Source organism: Rhinoderma darwinii, chromosome 10 (genome assembly GCF_050947455.1).
Source record: "Rhinoderma darwinii isolate aRhiDar2 chromosome 10, aRhiDar2.hap1, whole genome shotgun sequence".
Classification (NCBI taxonomy): Eukaryota; Metazoa; Chordata; class Amphibia; order Anura; family Rhinodermatidae; genus Rhinoderma; species Rhinoderma darwinii.
Window position 1 is genome coordinate 28,155,466 of NC_134696.1, and position 15,395 is coordinate 28,170,860.

General features: G+C 43.2%; 1 protein-coding gene across 1 annotated transcript in view; it reads right to left on the reverse strand.

Moving 5' to 3' along the window:
• GNB1 (G protein subunit beta 1) overlaps positions 1-15,175 on the reverse strand; it is a 61,619-nt gene extending 46,444 nt beyond the window's left edge. Inside the window, exon 1 of the mRNA XM_075839636.1 lies at positions 14,717-15,175. The gene's annotated coding sequence lies outside the window, so the exon portion shown is untranslated. The remainder of the gene's footprint in view (positions 1-14,716) is intronic.
• Positions 15,176-15,395: the final 220 nt, after the last annotated feature.

Genomic DNA, 15,395 nt, shown 5'->3' on the forward strand with positions numbered 1-15,395 from the left:
GTAACTAAAGTTTTGACAAACTTTTGACATGTCATAGTGACATGTCAAGTTTTGATTGGTGGAGGTCCGAGCACCGAGACCCACACCAAATCGCTAAAACGAAGCGGCAGATGCGCTCAGCTTCGTTTCTGTTGAGCTTTTTCCGGAAAGCCGGTGTAGAGGAGTACGGGTTTGTAGACTTTCTATTGAGCCCATACTCCGACACATCAATTTCCAGAAAAAGCCGAACAGAAAGAAAGTGTCTCAGCGCTCACACGAGCTCTTCTGTCGCTTTGTTTTAGCGATTGGTGGGCGTCTTGGTGCCCAATCATAACTTCTGAAATATCACTATGACATGTTAGAAGTTTGTCGAACGTTTAGTTACCCTTTATTTGTTCTTGTTTACCAGCAGAAATCTTAGACGATACAGCACATTGATTGGTACACGTTTAGCGCCATTCACATGGAGCAATCATTGCACATTATGGGGACGAACGAGATCATTCGCCCCCACAGTTTGCATTATTGTTGGCAGCAGATGTGTAGCCGACAGCAATGATTTTTAATGCCACATAAAAGATGAGATTATCTGACAAATGAGCGTTTGCTCGTTTGTCGGCTGTTCGCTGGGCCCTTTTCCACGGGCGATCAAAGCGAGCATTCCCTTCACCCGATCATTGGCCCGTGTAAAAGGACCTTTACTTCTGAGCTACAGTGAGTGCGATTTGTTGGAACATTTTTCCACAGGGACAACCTTCTGATCTCTGCACATACATTTTATGTCCCTTTATCAGCCAGTGCCCCGATGATGAAACTCAACGAACTACTAATCTAGGAAAAATGACACGTATTTGATCAACTTGAAAAATAAAATAACGGAACACTCCCAGAAATTTACAAACATTGATTCTAACCCATACACCTGACACCTCTTAACATGCAACGCATTGTCCCACATAGCAACCGATGTTAGCCCTTGTTCACACAGTAGATTTGCTGCAGATTCTGCACGTATTGAATGCCAAAACCAGAGTTGGAACATAAAATATATAAAGACCTTATAGGTCTGCTCTCTTGGATCCAGTTCAGGTTTTGGCTTGATAAAAAAAAAAAAAAAAACTGTGCAAACATGGCTTTAGCATAGCGAGCAGATTTTATTGCAGAAACAAAATTCAGATGAATTGAAATGATTTTTCAGCAGCAGAAAATTTCTGCAACAAAACCGGTCATGTGACTCCAACTTATACCAGGCTTCAGATGAACAAAGTGCTGCAAGTTCCCTCTATTACTTTGCTTTAGCAGATGTTTAGCACTAAATACGCAACCACGCCCAAGTCACAGATCATGTGAAAACCAGGGCGGGATAGACATCTTCTGGAGCTTGTCAGGTCACTGTATACATAGACTTGACATAAACAGCCCGTGTTAGGCAAATTTGTGATTGATTTCTCTAGACCTGAGCCAAGGAGAGGGCTTCTCACACCACCAGCAAACAGCTGGTTTTGTCATGGCAGCATCTCTTGCTCAAGTCTATGGCATGATCTGCCAAATGTTCCCCACTATGCGCAAGCCCAGAACTAATCTGGTATGTTAATAGTCGGACCGTTCACCCACGTTGCGGTGGATCATAATCTTAGTAGGGATGTCACGATGCCAGAATTTGGACTTTGATACCAATACTTTGTGTAGTATTGCGATTCGATACCAAAACAATACTTTGCGAAGAATAATAAAAAAAGTTCTGCCATTTTATGATGAGGCATGTGGTGTGATGAATTTTGAACCTTCATGTGCCATTAATAATAATTAACCCCATCGTGTTCCTCAGTCATAATGGACAACATTGGGTTAACCTGTAAGGTAGATGATGGGGTTAATTAGTTAATGTGGGGCACATGGGGGGGGTTCAAAATTCATAACACCTCGTGCCTCACATTAATAAGTGAAAGAAAGCAGTTTATTTTAGTTTTTTTACAGGGTACACCATAAATGACGCTATAAATGTGTTGTGCAGGTTATTACGGACGGACAATATGTGTATATTTTATGTATTGAGACTTTTTTTTTTTTACAATAAACATTAAAATAAGTGTTCATTTTTTACTTAACATTACTTTATTATTTTGCACTTTTTTATTTTTAAACTTTAATGTACTGGCATATATCTATGTGCCAGTACATTAGCCTGTGTACTGCTAGTACACAGGCAGATGTTAGGGCATACTTAGGTATGTCCTAACAGGAAATTTGGTTAGACAGTCCTGGGGTCTTTCAAAGGACCCTGGACTGTCAGCCCATATATGGTATGTCCCTTGATCGCATCAGAGATGCCCAGTGACATGATCCAAGGGGCATCCTCCCCTTCTCATTTTCCCCTTGAAATCTGTGGTCAGCTTTGATTGCAACATTCAAGGGAATAATGGAGGAGAGGTTTCTCTGATCTCTGCCGTTAGAGCGGGGCTGCGGCTGTGTAATAGTCATTGCCCCGCTCCTGACAAGTGTGTCAGAATGAGGTGATGCGGCAGGTGCTGCACTAATGAGCGGCGGCACTGACACTGAAGACAGAACATGGGGTGTTTTGCTGTGCGCCCGACATGTTCTCTGTTTTCAGTGCCAACGCTCATCAGTGCAGCGCCAGCCATATCACCTCATGCTGACAGCGAGCGCACACTTATCAGAAACGGGGCTATGGCTGTATTACAAAGCCGCAGCTTCGCTCTAACTAAACTCATGTGTTACAATACTAAGCCGTGCGGCCGCACAGCTTATTATAGAAATACATGAATTAACAGTATTGAGCCGTTTGAGGGTGCACGGCATCGAAATAGTATCGATATTTCAATGCATCATGCAACCCTAAATTTTAGGAGTATTTTTTCATCTCAAGGTCACGTTTACGAAAAGTTTTCAACACTCATTTTTGAGAAAGAGGATTAGCCCATTTGCAGAAAAATAAGCAGGCAACTGGCTCTCAGAGGGCTTAAAGAGGCTCTGTCACCAGATTTTTCAACCCCTATCTGCTATTGCAGCAGATCGGCGCTGCAATGTAGATTACAGTAACGTTTTTATTTTTAAAAAACGAGCATTTTTGGCCAAGTTATGACCATTTTTGTAGTTATGCAAATGAGGCTTGCAAAAGTCCAAGTGGGCGTGTATTATGTGCGTACATCGGGGCGTTTTTAATACTTTTACTAGCTGGGCGTTCTGACGAGAAGTATCATCCACTTCTCTTCAGAACGCCCAGCTTCTGGCAGATCACGCTGTGACGTCACTTCCCCAGGTCCTGCATCGTGTCAGACGAGCGAGGACACATCGGCACTAGAGGCTTCAGTTGATTCTGCAGCAGCATCGGCGTTAGCAGGTAAGTCGATGTAGCTACTTACCTGCAAACGCTGATGCTGCTGCAGAATCAACTGTAGCCTCTGGTGCCGATGTGTCCTCGCTCGTCTGACACGATGCAGGACCTGTGAGTGACGTCACAGCGTGATCTGCCAGAAGCTGGGCGTTCTGAAGAGAAGTGGATGATACTTATCAGAACGCCCAGCTAGTAAAAGTATTAAAAACGCCCCGATGTACGCACATAATACACGCCCACTTGGACTTTTACTTTTAAACACACCCACTTGGACTTTTGCAAGCCTCATTTGCATAAATACAAAAATGGTCATAACTTGGCCAAAAATGCTCGTTTTCTAAAAATAAAACCGTTACTGTAATCTACATTGCAGCGCCTATCTGCTGCAATAGCAGATAGAATTTGCAAAATATGGTGACAGAGCCTCTAACTGAATACGTCAATTCCACAGAAACTAGCAGAAATTCTGCACCATTTCTTGCTGAAAACCGTGCGTATTTGGATACATTATCGTCAATGCTGGGAGATGGTGACATCTCCTCTGAATAACGCATCAATTCAATCCACTTTCCGCAGCAGAAATGGACATGCTGCGGTACGGAAAAACGCAACGCAGGGGAATTTCTGCAGCGTGTGGATGAGATTTGTTAAATCTCACCCACTTTGCTGCTACTGTATTCTGCTGCGTATTTTCTGTACGCAATTCCGTACGGAAAATACTCAGCAATTCGGTTACGTGTGGACAAGCCCAAAAGGTGTTGAATTGGTAACCAATGGCTACATTATCCTATTCAAGCACTGTGTGAATAGACCATTACACGGCAATACCATTTTTAGCCTAGCAGCGATTAGAAAAAAATAAAATAAAATTGCAATATTAAAAAAAAAAAAAAACTTTCAAAATGTCAAATACAGACATTCCAAGTCACACTACTGAGAATCTACATTTTCCAAGCTTAAAGACAAAAAGAATGAATAAAATCTCCACCTTGCCAATACACTGTAGTCCATTGGTATATTACAGATTAGAAAAAAAACCTAAAAGTAGACTCAAGTATCCAAATAGAACATGTATACAATATGTACTAACAAGGTCACCTAAAATCTAAACAGGACAAGAAAAACCATAAAGCACATAGATACCTGTGTACACGTTAAAGGGAACCTGTCAGCAGTTTTGAGGCCTAAGGGTATGTTCATACGTACAAAAAGTGCTTGAAAATAACAGAGCTGTTTTTAAGGGAAAACAGCCTCTGATTTCAAGGCGTTTTTTGAAGCAGAAAGTGAAGCTTCTTTTGAGGCATTTCTTCCGTGTCAATGGAAAATCATCACCAAAAACACCTCAAACCACGACATGCTACTTATTTTTACGAACTTTTTTTTTTTTTTTTAATTCAGCAGCATAAAAATACACCTCATGTGAACAAAACAGTGTAATTCTCATTGAACTCACTGGCAAACGGTTTGCAGGCTTATTTAAAGTATTCTAGAACATAAAACGCAGAGTTTACGCTCCAAAATCAGCCTTAAAATAAGCTGTGTGAACATAACCTAACTGCTGACAGAGCAATAAATGTCATGCATTTTAAGCAAAGTGCATGACCGAGAAAATGATGTTTAGTTCCCCTAGCGCTCTGATCGCAATTGCTACTAAGGCGGGGCTTGATATGAAAGTGCTGCTTTACTGCATGCTACAACCCTGGGTTCTCTGGGACTTTTATATTAATGGCCTATTAGGACAGGCCATCAACATCAGATCGGTGGGGTCAGACTCCCGTTAGCCACACCAATCAGATGTCTGAAGGGGCCGCGGCAACAAACGCCACAGCCTCTTCAAATTTACCAGACACAGAGCTGTACACTTCTGTGGCTTCACTTGAATGGGACTGGAACTGCAATCCCAGGCACATCCACTATGGAAATGTATGGCACTGTATCAGACAGTTGTCGGTGGGGGTGCTGCACAGGTTACAGAGCATGCCTAGAACGCTCTCCCATAAAAATCAATGGGTCATCCCCAGATTATGGTTTCCTATAGTCCATGTGACTGCTTTAAAGCATATATCTGAACAGTTAACAGCTCAGGAAAGATGGCTACCCCCATAATCATGTACAGAAAATATATTTAAAAAACAATTATGTTTCACATTGTTTTTAAAGGGAAGGTGTCACGGAAATTTTTTTTTTATATATATATATGTTATTGCTTTTAGTAGGTCATTAAAATAAATTTTATTTATTTGTGTTGTACTTTTTTCTCTCTTTTACTGCTCTATGGGGGCTGCCATTTTTTTTTCATCTCTGTATGTGTCGATTAACGACACATACAGAGATGGAATACGGCACATACAACCCCATAGAGAATGCGAACGGGAGCCGTTCCATTCACTATAGCGTGCGCCATCTGTGTGGGAACGGCGCATGCGCCGCTCCCACACAGCCCAAAAGGTCCTCGGCAGAGCGACATCCGGCGCCATTTTCATGTGGACCGGAAGCCGCGGCCGGACAGTAAGACGACTACTTCCGGTCGCGGCTTCCGGCCATATGTTCAGACGCAAGGACAGGGAGCGGAGGCAGCAGGAGCAGGTAAGTTATGTTTGTGTATGTTCGTGTTCTACTGTGTGATTACCACTGTATCTAATCCGCCTACACGGTGCATTCGCTCAAAAAATGGCGGTACACAGTGTAGGAGGTTTGAACATGCAACCCCCTCATTTCTCCTGCCACTAGCCAGGATAAAGGAGGGGGGATTGTTTGAGGACACTAGAGCGAGTGTGTCTTCTCCAATTTTGCAGCATAAAGCAATGAGGTTGCTTTACCACATGCCAATGCTGCAATTTTGGGAATTGTTCCCTCTAGTGACCAGCACATGGAAATGTTATAAATTATTATCTATTTTATAATATTTCCTGACTTGTGAAAAAATTAGAACAATGTGTAATCATTCACATACTAACTGGTTAACTAAAGAAAAAAAAATTCTAGCGACGCATTCCCTTTAACTAGCCCGAAAAAATACATATAGGTGATACATTCCCTACAATATGGAGCCAGCTGCCTGTTAGAGCAGAATACCAGCAGTCAGCATGTGGAACAGATCTCCATTTTGCAGCATTTGTAGACTAAGCTAGTAATGCACATAGCAACTGCTGACAGCGGGTAACACACACCGATAAAAATTACACCTCAAAGATATTCAGGAATCATGCCAAGCCACACTCGGATACAGAAAAACAAAGTCTCAACACAAATATATAAAAAGTACCTAAATACACAAGTGGGTCACCTCCGGAAACATAACGAACGCACAACATTTACATGGTGTTTGATGGACACTCCTGACAATAGGTATCCCTCTGACAAGCATGTACAGCAGAGAATCATGGGATGAGTATTAAGCTGCATGACAGCAATTTGGGGACACTCCACCCATATAGGAGCCTGTGCATGACATGAGAAGCGTGCACGGGTCACAAACTTACCAAAGAAAGTAATTTTTTACAGTTACATGAAAGCATTGGGACAAATTTGCTTTAAGCATTAAAAAGGATAAAGTAATACATGGGGGGGGGGTTCATGATCCTAATTTAGAGGGTCTCATATGAGGGAACCTCCATCAGTCCAGTGTGCAGCATAAAAAATGATTTGTGTCCATTAATTTGTGCTAGATAGCCGTCCATCTGACAGCACCTATTCCCCCTGCAGGCCTCCAGCAATGGTGTCTCAATAATAACGCTGGCCATATGGTTTTAAGTGGATGTAATAAGAGAGAATGTTAATTATCAAGATCGTAATGCAACAAGCCAAAATCCAAGGATAGTAAGAATATAATCCAATCAGACTAAATCATCAGCCAGGACCCATATTCCAGAGTGACCTTTCGTATGTGCAGCGAGAGCTTAGCAATTACATTAGGAAAAACCACCGACAGTATGGAGGGATTGTAGATTCACACAGCTGGTTCACAAGTTGTTTAAAGCTACCTATGTAATCCGCGCACAGCGTTATCTGGAATCGGTGTCAATAATTGACGTAGAATTGATTTTAAAAAAAAAACTGCAGGATATACGTGACTAAATGCAAAAATGCAGAGGGAATAGGAAAGTTTATTCAATGGGAATCTATGATTCGTTCAGGCACCAGGCGATATTACAGAATAGTACACAGTCCTCTATGTCACTTAGAATTCCCCCCTAATGGTTTGCACAAGAACAGACCCTGTAGCTTCACATACTGTTCAAAGAGAAGGAACACACACCCATGGAAACACTGCAGTAAAACATACAAGCCTAAGGTGAAGCTTCTCCTATTTTTAGCAGCAATCCTTCCATCAAACATTTTATTCCATTCACTCAAAGGAGGAAAAAATAAAATACAAAATAGTGGGTTAACGTGGCAGACAAGGTCATGGCTGATGGCACCAGTTCAATTATCCAGTGTACCAACTCTCTCCTCGTGTGTACCTTTCTAACTCATTGTAGAAGATCAGGGTTACATTTCATGCTCTATTCTCAATAACAATATAAACATTTTTAAAAAGGACCGCCACTCGTAACAGACTGATAAAGCTAAACGTATTAGTCTAGGACATGTCTATTTTCCACTCATTTGTTAAAAATGCTGCTGAAGGCCCTTTTGCAAGGGCCAATCAACGGGCAAACGAGCGTTCACGTCACCACTCATTCTCAATCGTTGCAACGACCAGCCAATGAACGAGCAAACGCTTGTTCATCAACTGATTGTATCGTTTATGCTGCAAGAAATATCGTTGTTGGCAGCGCATCTCCTGTGTAAACAGGGAGACGTGCTGCCGACATGATGGTAGCTTCATGTGAAAGGTGTTTCGTTGATTGGTGCTCATTTACACAGCCCATGTCAGGCTGTGTTATAGGAACCTAAAAGGTGTCCATATACATTAGACTAAAGGCCCTTTAACACAGGCCAGTTATCAGGCAAACGAGCATTCATGTGAACACTCGTTCTCGATTACAGTGTGAACAGGGCAACGATCACCTGACGAACGAGCAACCGCTCGTTCATTGGCTGATTGTATCATTTAAAACGGAGATGTGCTGCCAACATAGTAGAAATGTAGGACGAGCGATAGTAGTAATGAGCGCTCGTCCCTAAACATAGCCTATTGTGAAAGGAGCAAACAAGCGCCGATCAATCAGCACACTGGGGAGGTCGGGAGGAACCGCTGTCAGCCAAATGGATTGTCCGACCAATAGCTATTAAAAGGTGTGTGGCCATCTTAAGGGCCTGTTCACATCAGCGTTGCCCTTCCGTTGAGGGGTTCTGTCGGAGGTTTCCGCTGCCTTAACACGTCCACGGAAAGGCAAACGGAAACCTTCGATTCCGTTTGTCTGACCATTGATCTCAATGGTGACGGAAACGTTGCTAAAGGTTTCCGTTTGTCTCCGTTGTGACAGGGTTCCATTGTTTTTGATGGAATCAATAGCGCAGTCGACTAAGCTATTGATTCCGTCAAAACAACGGAACCCTGTCCCAATGGTGACAAACGTTAACCTTTAGCATAGTTCCCGTCACCATTGAGATTAATGGTGATGCAAACGGAACCTAAGATTTCCGTTTGCCTTTCCGTTGAGGAGTTAACCCGACGGAAACCTCCGACTGAACCCCTCAACGGAAGGGCAAAGCTGATGTGAACAGGCCCCAAGGAGTATAATATTACCCTAAGCCCCAGACCTGCGCAGGCTCGTTGAGGGTCAGGGAGCCATATTAACAGATTGAGAATACTTCATTGCAGCCCCAATAATCTCATTCTGGGAGGCCTGGTTAAGAGGAGGAATTACATTTACTAGTTAAATGAGAACATCCGTCCTAGAAAAGTTTAACAGGATGCTCTCCCCAGAACAGTCAAGAAAGTGCAGTTTTTGGACAGCCATTCACTGCAATATTCTTACCAACTAGTGAGCAAACACAACATAACTCCACTGGCCAGGAATGACTGTTTTCTTACCGTTCTCTTACATCAGTAAGACAGTCATATAAGAGCACCCTATAACCCAATTATAAAAAAAAAGTCTGCAGTGCACCCACTTGGATGTTCCCAACAACGGAATAATTAGGTCCACGGTTCTTACGCCAAGTGCTTTACCAGGATAAGTCAGTCTAAAGATGGGTGCGGAGGTAAAAAAATAAACTATAGGCATAAAAATCCAAAATCGTAGCACTGCCCCTACCAAAGAGTCAATCTTAAATAAAACCTAAAAGAAATTAGAGCATCTGGTGGGCTTATACCACTACCAGTTAGTCTTTTCAGAAACCTCGTGTCCATGAGTCATTCATTCAGGTCAAGCGTCTGCGTGGATGTTTATTAAAATTTTACACCTACAACAAAGACCTCAAGTTAACAAAAAAAGAATGAAGAAAGCGCACACCTCCAGCACGATGAACAAACAAACTACATAATACAGGGTCATACATGACCTGCTGTAGAGAAGGGAAATTACTGAAGATAACCCTGCCGATGTACCACAACCAGGTTATGTGCTCCAAGTAAGATTAGCTAAATGTAGAGGCAAGAAGGTACCACTAAAGACTATGTGCACACTTGGAGGTTCCTTTGTTGCCTGTACCACATAGTATTTATATGGCAGAGGCGGACCACATGCAGCACCCCTCAATATCGCAGTTCTCCAGGTAGTCACAGACAAAAAGAACAAACGCTCTAAACATGACAGATTGCCGACTGCGACAATTTTGCATCTATGCTATCTAATTTATATAAACCAATGGATCCCCCCCCCCCCCATCAGCCTGAAAATGTATCAGACATACAAATTAAAAAAAAAGTTTATCCTTTGATAGCATTTATTACTGCAATCATAAGGGGGGGGGGATTTTTGAGGGGCTTTACACCAGTAATATGATATTAACAAATAAAAAGCCATATTTGTGCAATAAACTGCACCACCTCTGTCACTGTTAAAGAAGCAGAGTAAATCTATGCCAGCTGGTGTAGATTCTCCTTTCTGATGCACAAACAGCCAGAGATGCACCTTATTTATTAAAAATGTCTTAATATAGAGAGCACTAGAGCAAAACGCTCCTAATTTATTAGGACTCACGTATGAAACGCCAGTCTTAATAAATGCTGCCATAGTGTTCAAAGATACTGGTCAGCAGTTTTGACCCCTCAAAATTGCTCACGGCCCTTTATAAAGGACGGGGAGGGCAGTGAAAGAATACCTGGGGGGTGATGGTTATTGAAGGTTTTTTAATATCCCCAACACCACGATTGAAAGTGCCATGGAGGTGGCCCCATCACGTTCAGTGCTCTGAACTCTTCAATGAACGATCCCCCCAGGCCCTCCCCTCTATTCTGAGTGGCAGCTCTAGAGTCCAATCAGGAGCAGGACAGACCCTCAGCAGAGGCGAGAGGCTGGAGAACTTAACATAAAGGGGCCACCTCCGTGGCGATTTCAGTGTAGGGGGTATTAATACCTGAATTTCTCGGTCATGCAACCTGAAATGACCATCACCCCAGGTGGGGTTACACTGCTCTCCCAGTCTTCTATATAGCGCTGTTAGCAGTTTTGAGGGTCAATACTGCTGCGAGGCTCCTCATAAAAAAAAAATAAAAATAAATAGGGTGTGTGTGAAATTGCATGGGAATTCCTTGACAAAAACATTTGTTCAATTTTGCACGCAAGGGATTATTGGACAAAAATGTTTAGTAGGAATTGTATATATGTTGACGTATATGTAATTCAGTCTGAACACACTAATTCCATTTTGTTTTCTTCCAAATACTAGCTTCCTAATCTTACAATAAGACTTTCTGTCCTGCAGCCCAGGAGGTCAGGATTAGAGAAACCTCAGCCCTTACAAAATACATTTGGCTCCTGAAAAAAATAAAACCAGTACTGTACTCTAATTTTAATAGTATAAGCGAAGTCGGTGGCAGGTACCAGCATATCACATATGCGCACTGAAAGATGAAGCACCGTGTAGTGCAGATTTTAGGCACCAATAATGTAAGTCACTTCTGAATTCTATAGGCCCATACTGTATCTCAGTGTTTCTCGGACGAAAAAATAAATGGTGGCCTCCTAAATAGGTACTTTGCGTGTCACTGCAAAGAGTATGAAAAATGTCAACAAAAATAAAAATTCCATAGGGATGCGTAAAACATGCCGATTGTGCTCCGTATGACGTCACATTGGTTCAGTGTTAATTCCTTATGACTTCAGTCAAGGGAAATACAACATGGACACAGAAACTGGACGGATGTGACCTCTGTATGGAAAACTGTGCATGCATATAGGGATAACATCCAAATACACTGGTGCATGATCCCCCAACTATCAGGAGGGTCATTATTTCAATTTTTGCCCAAAATCATGTAATTAACGGTAGCCTGAAACTAAACAAGTGCTAAGAACCAAAACTCCTACTTCGTATTTAATAAAAAGAGGACCATTTAAGAGAATGGGCTGACCAGCGCTAAACCGCGTGATCATTCCAGTTAACGTTGGTTTTACCACAAGAATTGTTGTCATCGGCTCGCATTATTTTATTTTTTGCATCAAAACCAGGCATTAAACAGCTGGTTTGTAGTAGCCTTAAAGAGGAGGAAAAAGATTATTATTTTGAACATTTTTTTGCTTGTTTGTAACAATAGCAGCAGCGCCGTGTAGCGCTGCTGGTTGTGGGTTTGGGTGTTTTGGTTTACAGGTTTACAACGCCTAGGAATAAACTGCAGGTCTACAGAAGACACGTCTCTGCTGTGATATAATAAGTGTGACTAGAGTAGAACAACAAGTAGAAGCCACGGCATAAAGCCTATCAGACCACTCCAGGAGACATGCGGATGTGTCTAGAGGTCCAGCAAAAGGAACTTTTTAGAGATCGAAGTAAGAATAAAACCAAAAAGTCAGGAACCAGTAATCTTTCTAGATGCATTAACCACCTGGCTGCTGGGCTGTGTCCTTAGCAATAGCTACTACTCATGAAAGAACAATCTTTGAATATTGCCAAAAATGTCTCTATGGCAAATGTGATTTGCAAGCGTATTTGACCACAGGATACACAAGACAACAGGCCAGGATTTATTCCAGTGCAAACAATCCTCATCTAAATCTTGATATGTGCCCCCTTACAGAACAGCTGAATTAATAATGAAAATATAACCCCAATACATGTGACGCTACATAAAAAAAAAAATATGAAAATTGGTCACTGCCAACCCTGAATAAAGGTCCCATAGAACCCGATGACATCAAGACTTACGTAGCGCCGTGGATCTCCCCACCAGGCGTGCGGATTTACTCTGTACTGATACAAATCAGCTGCTATTAACCGATTAGTTACAGCAGCTATTATTCGAGATTTACATATTAATCAGATTGATGCTTCCACAGGCAGTCCATGCAAAACAGAACAGAAAAATAATAAAAGCCGGGTGAGAATGGCTGGAAGCGCACAGTGAACCCATTAAAGCCCTGCACGCAGTTATTTTTTTAATTATTATTATTATTTCTCAATCCTGGATTCCTTCTTCTCCCACCAGAATTGTGGGAGACCAGAAAGGCAGACGAAAAATAAAAATCAGGGGGAAAGAAACAAAATAAAAACGAACAACAGCTGTAAACTAAAAAAAACAATCCAGACTGCTGTGTGCGGAGACCTGGAGCTCGGAGAATGGTAACAAAGGGAGATGCAAGGCCAAGACGGGAAACGAGGCTGCCTGGTCACAAGGAAAAAGAGTTAACATGTAAACCGAAAGGCTGAGACGCCATCTTGTTGCAGTAACTGGGCCTAGGATCTGACACTTCCCATTCATTCACCTTCTAGTATTTCTTATTAAGCACTCCCCTCATTAGATTTCTCCCTGCGACCAGATGTGCATAGGAAAGAACAAACAAGGGTGCCCGTTGCCCCCAGCGCTAGTAACGTCTGATATGAAGTGTACCATCTTGATAAGGATTATACAGCTGTATGTTGCAGTGGTTATCAGCTGGGCCGCATAATGACTGCCCATTGTATGGGGGGCAGGATTCAACGGTTACTAGTCAGCTTCCCCATTTTACCATTTCCTGTCAAAAGAAATACATTGAGACCGAAAGGGAAGATAAGCAAAATTAATAGTGTGACAAGGCAGTGAAAGCCAGAATGGAATACAGGCGGCCTAGGATGCATCCAATCTGTAGGGAAAAAAGGGTTAATAGCCTGCTGTTCTGCATCGGTCATGCAATATCAAGCAGCAACCTCATAGGCCATATCCTACAAAATAAAAATGGTGACCTACTCAAAATCATAATGGGGGCAACCCTGACCTCCTCTACATCATAATGGGGGGCTACTCTGCTATATACACATAGCTGGCTGCAACATCCATGGGCTGTCTATACGATCCACACACACATTGATATATATATATATATATATATATATATATCACACTGACATTCCTGCTTTGCAGGTCCTTCCCTTTCCTGTTGCCTTCAAGGGTAAAAAATGAGATAATCCACCATTACTTTACACCCACCGTCTCAGATGCATTATGCAGCACAACCCCCAGACATGCACAATCAATCACAGATTTATCCACCCTGCACCATTGGCTGGAATATATAGATTACGAATCTAATTTTATTTTTTTTAAATATATGAAGACCCGGCCCTGGCTTTCCCAGGCTACAGGCAAATCACACAGCCATGTAAATAAGGAACACAGCAGATTCTGACAAAATGTCTCCACTGAACCCTCCTCCACCACCACCTCCTCCTCCCTCACAGGCTTGTGCCCTCTAATACACCCCCACCCAGAAGGATTACTAAATTATGCACCCACAAGCCTCCATTATACATCCATCCACCCCCCAATCCTACAGATCACCCCCAATTTATGCTAGATGACCCCCTTTAAAAAAATAAAAAATGTATCAGAATCGTTTAGCAGACCTCTGGAAAGTAGATACAATGTTTCCACCTGTCCCACAGTCATCTGAAGATACAATGTAACAAGAGACATTACCAGATGATATATGACAATTATCACTGTGGTAAAAGAGCAGGAAAAAATACCCGGTGCCTTCCTCACCCCCACCCCTAAACAGCTGGCTTCCTCTCTAGTAGGGGGAAGGGAGTGGGAGAAACCTTAAATCTTTAATATAATAAAGGAGGGGGAGCTCCTTGAGGAAAATGTCTGCACCGATCACTCGCCCACCAGGGTGGGTGAGGGGCACCTGGTGGGGGTCATATCACAGGACACAATAGCCAGCGACCAAGCACAGCTGATCGACATGAGATCCATCGACTGGGGGTGACCAGAGAGAGAAAAGCGTCGCCGATGAGCTCGAAATCGTATCGGGCGACGGATCGGATGTCCATAGCGAAGGGAGCTCGTCTTACCTGCTCTCCAGCCAACGTGTGACCATCCACGGCTATTTCCTCGCCCCTCCTCGGCCTCTCTTAGTGCCCCAAGGGCTGCAATCCGCTATCACCGAGTCCTCCTTCCTTTGCTTCCTTCCCCCGGAGGCCCACAGCGTGTTCCGAGACTATAGGAGGGCGTTTGGGAGGTGAAGGGCGGCCAGAGGGGGGGACGGGGAGGATAAGGGGAGCAGGAGACGTGCTGGGCGGTGACGGGCGGCGGCTTCCTCTCGTTTCTCTCTCGTTCTCGGCTGAAAATAAATCCCCCTCCTCAGTGGATGTGGTGTGTCAGAGCCTGACAGCCCGCACTGCCGCCGAAGACCAAAAGCGAAAAAAACAACGCGCACAAACCGCCGTCCCCCTCAGATCCCTTCAGCCATCGAGCAGAGATGGGCGCGGTAACCCTGCGGACAGCGCCGGGAAACCCCACGCACGAGCGGGCGGAGCTAATGGGGAAAGGGGGCGTGGTTTTGGTGGCGACGTCATGACGCAGCATTCTGGCTGGAGCACGCTGCTGCATGGAGTGACTGGGAGAGCAGGGGGAATGGCAGGGCTGGGAGAGAGATGGTTGCTGGGAGAAGGCAGGATAGCTAGTCAGATCTGAGGGAAAAATGAAATGTTAATATGATGAAAATCGATATATTAGGTGTTAGCAAGTCAG